This window comes from Vollenhovia emeryi, unplaced genomic scaffold, assembly GCF_000949405.1.
Source record: "Vollenhovia emeryi isolate VEMERY1.0 unplaced genomic scaffold, V.emery_V1.0 DF939120.1, whole genome shotgun sequence".
Classification (NCBI taxonomy): domain Eukaryota; kingdom Metazoa; phylum Arthropoda; class Insecta; order Hymenoptera; family Formicidae; genus Vollenhovia; species Vollenhovia emeryi.
Genome location: NW_011967246.1, coordinates 2667734 through 2675595, shown reverse-complemented (window position 1 = coordinate 2675595; position 7862 = coordinate 2667734).

Below are 7862 nucleotides of genomic sequence, written 5' to 3'. Positions count from 1 at the left end.
AGATAATTCCTTTAGGATTTACCAGAATTCCTTTAGGATTTACCAGAATTTCTGTAGGATTACAGGAATTCTGATAAATCCTAAAGGAATTCTGGTAAATCCTAAAGGAATTATCTGATTCGTCCATATTCAACCAGAAATTTTTTTCAGTGCCGCAAACAGATTACAGAACCATGTCGGTGCAATTATGTAAGAAAGTGAAGGAAGTCGAAGAAATTGAAAACGGGGATTTTCCCGAAAACACCCATTCTCCAATGTGGCTCCAATGTTGCAAACAGGTTCCTTTTAGATAAAAGCGGAGGATATGTGGCGACTCCAAGGTTAGCCACTTTTTTAAACAATTTTTCAAACTTGCTTACATATCGAGGGGAAAATGTCTAGAAAAAGGACAACCTTGCCAAAACGTTGATTGGGTTTTCAGATTGAAAATCAAATTAATTAGCCGAGCACCGGCGGCCAACCTGACAATTGACGTACTTTGATCGGCGGTTTTCTTCGGGAAACGTAATATCAGCGGCGCGCTTTTCCGCCCGCGGCGCTTTGATTTACGCGAATTCGGATCTACTTCCGTAAATCGGCAGGCCGACGCGAGGACCCGGCGGGGCGTTTCCGCCCACGGAATACCGGCGCGTCAAATCCGCGAATAATAGAACCGGGCATGTCAGTTGGCCGGCTCTGTAAGCCGACAAGGCCCCGCTTCGCGCCCTCGGGACGCGAGAGAGACTTTTCTCTCCGCAATCGCGTGTCCACGCGATCGATCCCTAATCCCCGTCACGTCGGCGAACACGTCCGTAGCTCCAAACCCCGCCGTCCGCCGCACGAAATTGCTGGGCGTAACGGGCAGTTTCCGCGGCACGAAATCTCGCATTACGTTTATACGACGGCGTATATTGCGCGCGCGCCCGCCCTCGCGTAATTCGTAACGCGAGCCTCGCGAGACGATGCATATTGCGCGGAGCGGTGGTCCCGTAGCCCGGCGAGAGAATGTCCACAGACAATGTAATCCTACCCCGGTACGGGAAAGTGGAGAAGGAATAGAAAGAGAAGAGGTGGGGACGAGGGGGAGGAGGACGAGGAGGAAGATGACGCGGAGATGGAGGAGGACGAGGAGGAGGCGGAGCGCCGCCGGAGAGTACGGTTAAGTATATTACAGAAATTGCCGCGGGTGACTGGTCCATTTGTAAATGAGATTGAGTCACCGGTTACGGCGGTCCCTCGTCGTCGGAATATGTACTCGCTAACGGAGAGCCCGCGGCTTACGTGAAACCTGAGGAGGGAGTAAGAGCACCGCGTGTAACCGCCGCACTACGAATGAGTCCGCTGTGTAACGAGTAAAAATTAGATTTACGTTTAAGATGTTAAGAAAGAGGGGGGGAGGGGGAGGAGGAAGGAATGCACCGAATGGGATTTGCCCGGCAGTCCGCCGGGAAAATATCGCCCTTACGCGAGCAAACTGTGTTTCGTTTGGGGGATGATTATTAAACTTTCCATTATCGCAGCTTATTGGAGCTCTTTCGCGAGGCGCACTCGCGATAAATGCGAAATGTATTTCAAGCGTAAACTCGAGCTCTGCATGATTCATCTCGATATTCAAGAGTCCTCGCGAGAAGCTCTTCTTATCGGGCATCGAAGATATAGATCGGAGCATTGAGGCCGCCTCACCAGCGGACTGTGCGTCTTTGCATTTTTAACTTCTCTAACAGATTTCCTTGAATGCCAGAGAGCGAGCGCGCGCGAGAGAGAGAGAGAGAGGGAGGAGGGGGGGGAGCGCTTTTCCCATTGAAGTTAATAAATCCAAATGATAGGAACCCCCCGCGCGCGCGCGCGCGGACGTTCGCATTGTGCGATTTCTGTTGTGTGTGAGAAACGCGGTATCTCTCGGATCATACTGATGGATGGAGCGCAATCTTCCCGGCCAGGGTTCTCACAGAAATAAGACCACTTTTCCCCCCTCGCCCCACCCCCCCCCGTTATCGTGCGAGTCACGCGACGTCGTTTTCACTTTTTTCCCCCTCTCTCTTCTTTACTTTTTATAAACATCCATTTCTCGGCGTGGTCAACGAGCAGCTTGAGGCCAGCGCGTTTCCCGTGCCTTCGGCATCGAGCCACGAGTTAATTAGCACTCCGGTCTTGTTTTCCACCCTTCCTCGCGCGCATTTTTATGAAGCCGGGTGTGTTTATAGGAGCAGTCGTTAACCAGTACGTAAAGCCACCCCCGAGACGCACGGGACTTTTGGCGCAGGGGGTGGGAAATAAGATATTACACCGCCCTGCTGTATCACAGCCGCATTTTAAATTATTCAGAAAACATCGTATTGAAGTAAACAGCGAGAGGACGTTGCGTTAGCGGTTACACGGCCCCGAAGAGTCTTGTATAGACCTCTTAAGGGGATCCTAAAGCCGTCTGTTTTATCGGCATTCTTTGTTACATTAGTGATCTTTTAATTGGCTTTATAGAAATGCAAAACTCTTTTATGGAATTGAAGATACGCAGCAAAATCTGGGCTATGCTGGTCGACTTTATATAAAAAACGAAGAAACTTAAAAATTTTACTAATTTTTGGTACACTTGACGACAATATTTGCTTGACGCAAGAATTCTACAATAAATATACCATATACAAAGTGAGACCAGCATACTCTAGGGACAACATATTAGAACAATATCGTGCAATTAGAATTAAGATTAATAGCCTAGAAAAAAAAGATTACTTCTCATAAACGCAAGTTCAGAAGAAGAGAAAAAGAGCAGTACGGCGTGTAGAAATAGTTGCAGGCTTTTTCGAGACAGGTCGCTGTCAAACATCAGTCAGATTGTCAGTAAAACTATGGTGTTAACGATGTTAGAATTCGATCTCGCGTCTGAGCAATGTGTAGCTAACAAAATTGCTGCTTTTCTCGTGAAGGTTGCAAATTGATTGGCTATAAAAATTTCTCGGACCGAGTAGAACTTGGAATTAAAAGTGTCGATAATTGACGTATTTAATTCCGTCGCCTGTCTTATCGGCACTGATCGAGTTCGCCAGCGGCTTTAGGATCCCCTTAATTTTGCACGCATATACGTGTAGTTCCCTCGCGCCGCAGAAGCACGGTTCAAATAGCGATGCTGCGCGCGTCGAGATCGCGATCGCCGAGATAATGGGAAATATAAAAAAGGAAAGGCGGAAACAAGGAGACCGTGCCGCGGAGAAGAAAGCGATTCTCGCGGAATAATATTTCTTAGGGGCGAGAGAAGTGTTGCAAGGGTGATATCCTGATCTGAACGTAACTATACCCCTAGGGAGGCGAGAAATGAAATTCCTAGCTATCTCGGTACGTGGTCAAAAATAAAGTGAGACTCTTTACCCGGTCGGCCACGTGTAATGGGGTGGAAGAGGCGGAGAACTTTCGCGGAATACCGAGCAGAAAACGTGGGGAGGGCGCCAATCTTACCGTGCACCTGTGTGTGTATAGGCCGGATCTACGGTTGTTAGAAATTTTCTAGACGCGGGATGACATTAAAACCAAACAGTACGTCGCGTAGAAAACGTTAGGAGAACTGATCCTTGTCGATATTTCTTTTATTAACGAAAGTTCCGGAAGAGATCGACATCACGTTAAGATTTTAACAAGTTAGGAAGGTTGTTATTGATATTTCAATATTAGACAATATTAGACACTATTAGAAATGTGTAAGAAATAATAATAATATGTAATTATTATATTGCCATCATTCGAGATAAATGACAAAAATATTTGGCACAATTTACTTATAATTTAATAATTCACAATTTATCTTACGCAGATGACTTATAGTATCATGTTAAAGAAAATTTTAATTGACTAAAGAATTTGAAAAATTGAAGAATATTGGTATTTCGATATTAGAGAATATTCGATCTTCAAAACATGCACTGAAAAACAATTCCATGTATTATCGTATATTGTCATTTCTATAAGGAATCTATCATTTCTATAAAGACAAATTATAAGGTGATAGCTTAGCCCACGTGTTCTACAACTTATGATTTAATAAGTTACGACAGCAACTCGGGTACAAACTCCGGTCGATCGCGAAAATCGTGGGAGACGTATTATCGATCTCGCAAAGAGTCCGTCGACCTCCCTGCGCGCTCATTTAAGGATAGATGAAGTCTCATCGTTGCCGGGGGGCAGGCGAAATTTTTCCGACGTTAAGCACACTCGCAGATATAGCGGAGTGGTCTCGAGGGCTCGAAATGAAAAAAGTTGGCGGCACGTGCTTTCCACGCGCGAGGAAGGAAGCGCGAATAATCCACACGGGCGATTTGCTAAATCGGATCTTTTCTCCCGCGCGATCGCTCGCCTGCTCGCTCGCGGTGAGATCGATCGATCTCGCTTCTTTTCCGACCCCGAGCGAGTGTCTCGTAGCCTTGTCCTCGAGGACCTGTACCCGAGACGTGATCGAAAATATAATGGGGTAGTTATATGCAAGTAAGGAGTATTTTCCGTCTCGCGGCGATAAAAAGGGAAAAAAGAGAAAGGGAGCGCCGTTACAAGCGAAACGATCGTTTCACTCGATCGCGCCTAACCCCTTCGGCCCCCTCCCCCCCTCTCACTCTCTCTCTCTCTCTCTTCCTTCCTAGTTGCCTCTTCACACCGATGAAAGGACTGAAACGCGTAGCAAGGATCTAGGTGGTTTATAGGTGCAAAACGGGTAACGGTTGCCTGCCGCGGCATTAATGTCGGGATTAGGTCGAGGCCGTTAGTCCGCGTCGATGCCGGCGGATGCGATGCGAAACTCCACCCCGAACCGGCAGCCTCCCGCATTCCAGGATCGAACACCCTGGCGGAACCGTCGGCGCGGGAGGATGGCACGAACCCGTCAGCCTCCTCTCTTTCCTTCCCTTCCTCGTTCTCCCGGCACGCGATCCTCGCGGGCGTTCATCCGGACGCCAGAGCAGCGCTGGCTTCCAGCCACTCTTTAAACAGTCTAGTGGCAAGCGGAGGCGGGCGACGGGGCGCGAGAGAGGGCCGAGAAGAAGCGGCGGGAGGAAGGGCTGGCGGATGGTGAAGAGGGAACCCTCTAATGGGATATCGATATATTCATGGAGGCTCATCTCCAGCAGTCTCCTTTTCCCACCTCGAGAGAGCAGCGGGCGCTCCCCCCCACCCTCTGATGCATGCCGGGGTGAGATAGGGTGCCGGGCTAATTGTTTTTGTCCCCCTCTCACCGCTCTCGCCTTTCCACTGTCTCTCTCTCTTTCTCAAAGATTGTAAGATCTCCTCCTGCCCCTCCTCCTCCTCCTCCTCCTCCTCCCCGCCCGTCGTCGTCTCCGTTCCTTTTCGACTTCCTGCTTATTTCTGCTCCCTGTCTACCCTTTCTTCCTCCTCGTCTCTCTCCGTCTTCTTTTTGTCCCTGCTGCAAAGAGGCAGAACCACCGCCGGTCGAAAGGATCGTCGACGTTCAGCAGATCGCTCAATGCGCTCGCTTCTTCTGAGTTTGCAATGCAATAAGCGAACTCCGCCGAAGATGGTTCGTCTCTCCCCGAGTGGAGTAATTAATATTCGGGGACACAGGAGACAGGATGCGCGATTGTTCGTCGGACGGTGTTACAGCTACTTTTTACCGTTATCGTTATTTATGTATTGTCGCTATCGCACTTTGCGATTTGTCTCTTCTTTTAGCGTAACAAATATATATTCGCAAACAACACGGTGAAATGAGAAATACTCGACTGAGATCGTTATCTTGGCATTAAATCTCGAAGTAAATTCGCATTTAGTGCTGAAGACGTGGTTACATAATCGCGAAAAAACTTATGGCCGATTATATTCGCTACATAATTGCCATAAAAATAGGATAAACAAGACGTAAATTCAAATTTACTTTGTACATTTGATAATTTTGTGCGTTTACTTTCATATAATTTCTTGATCCGCAAAAAACACGCGAGGCACCCCTTACAGAAATGGGAACGAAAGAGGCACTGAACAATCACTAGAGTTCAGCAATCGAATTATTCGAAATCACTGACGTACAGTAATTTTCGAGCAATTATTTCGCTTACATTTCCGCAATCGATTGATCGATGACGGATCGTACGCGCCTCGGTAGAGTCTCGGTTGTAGAAAAACTGTGGAAAATGTCGAAGGGGCGTGTAATACGACGCGACAAATACGTCGGATCGGGATTCGGAGGAGGGTATCAAGGGATTAAAAGGGAAAATCGCGGGTGCGCGAGCCGAGAGCGCGCAAGTCCGTTGCGCTGCGATCCAATTCCCGTCCGACTCGCGGGCATCGGAGGTATTCTACCAAGTTGATTGAATCATCCGGTTCACGATTCCTTCCGACATTCTGCTCGGATTGTCGGTAAAGCACTCTTACCGCCCGCGCAATCTCGACGGATTCCTAGGCTCGATCAACACTCGGGGAAAGCGCTCCGCCGAGCGCTTCAAGTTTACACGTGCCCTACTATACACACGGTGTGCGAAACAAAGCACCGGGCTCCTGCTACGCGCTGCCCATTACCTTGATGACTGATGATTAATAGAATAGTTCCCGCTGACAAGAAAAATGTAACGAACAGTGCGTTCCATCCACGGCTCGACATTATCCAGAAAAATCCACGTCGACAGTTTTATTAGTAATCCGTTCAGCGATTGAAAGACTTATTTTGTTGTTTAATAAATGGTGCGACTTATAATTTTAAGATTATAAGATAATTTCTTAAAAGGAAGTTTTTCCCTCCAGAATTGTGTATACGATTTCTCCTAATTACCGTAATGACCATTTCGAATCTAGCATTATTTTTAAAAAATGTAGTACAACGCGAGGATTTCACATTACATAAATCCGCGCAGTACGACGTTATTGTATATGCACGGACTACGTATATACATGTAAAAATATTTATAAATTTAAACTTTTACGTGAAAGCTTCAACCCTTTCGTTCTCGAACTATTTAACAAAAATATTTCTTTAAAAAGCATTTTCGGTGCATGTTAGATGTCAAATAAACAATTGATGAAAATATTTCGAAAACATTTAAAGAGATTTCTCTATATATTATTTTTATATAATATATACTAGAGATGGCAAAACGCGCGCTTCGCGCGCGTAGTTTGTGGTTGAGCATTGTATACTTTTAAGAATTTGTATACATGCAAAGAGAAGTAATTGTATGCGCAACGTCAATTTAAAATAAAAAGTGATTTTTCACTCACTGATACGACTCGCAACAGCACAGTTGTACATCGTTAACTAGGTATATGTATATGTTAAACTGTAACAATAGAAATATGCATATGATTATTATAGACTAATCATGTAAAATTGAAATTATTGTATCAAATATACTTTATATTTTATATTTAAAAATAGGTATTTATTAAAATAATACTATAGAATACTGAAAAAGTCTTCCTTTTAAATGTAAACTGACAAAATTTTATACGCATGGTTTTGTCTCTAACACTTATTCGAATTCTCGTTCGAATCATTTGACTAAATAGAATAAAAACACAGAACAGATGCTTTATTTGGCACAAATAGCAGATAACATGAAAATGTAACACACTTACCTTACGATTTCTCCGCGGTTGCCCGATGCCTCCCAAGCCTCCTCGTCCTCTCAAATTTCCTTGGTGCACTCACACAACACTCGCGAAAATCATCGATCGCGCGAAATTTCCGGCACTCCCGTACGCGACGTGAAATACCGCGAAACGCACGAAATATTATTAATTACTGATTCGAAAGAATAAGATAATGGATAAATCACTTTTCAATTGGCGATATAAAACACAACGCGAGCATCGGCATCCAAGCACAATTTGCGGTAAAGAAGTAGTTATTAGTCCGTAACGAAACGATATTTTACAATCTTTATCATTTAATCTAA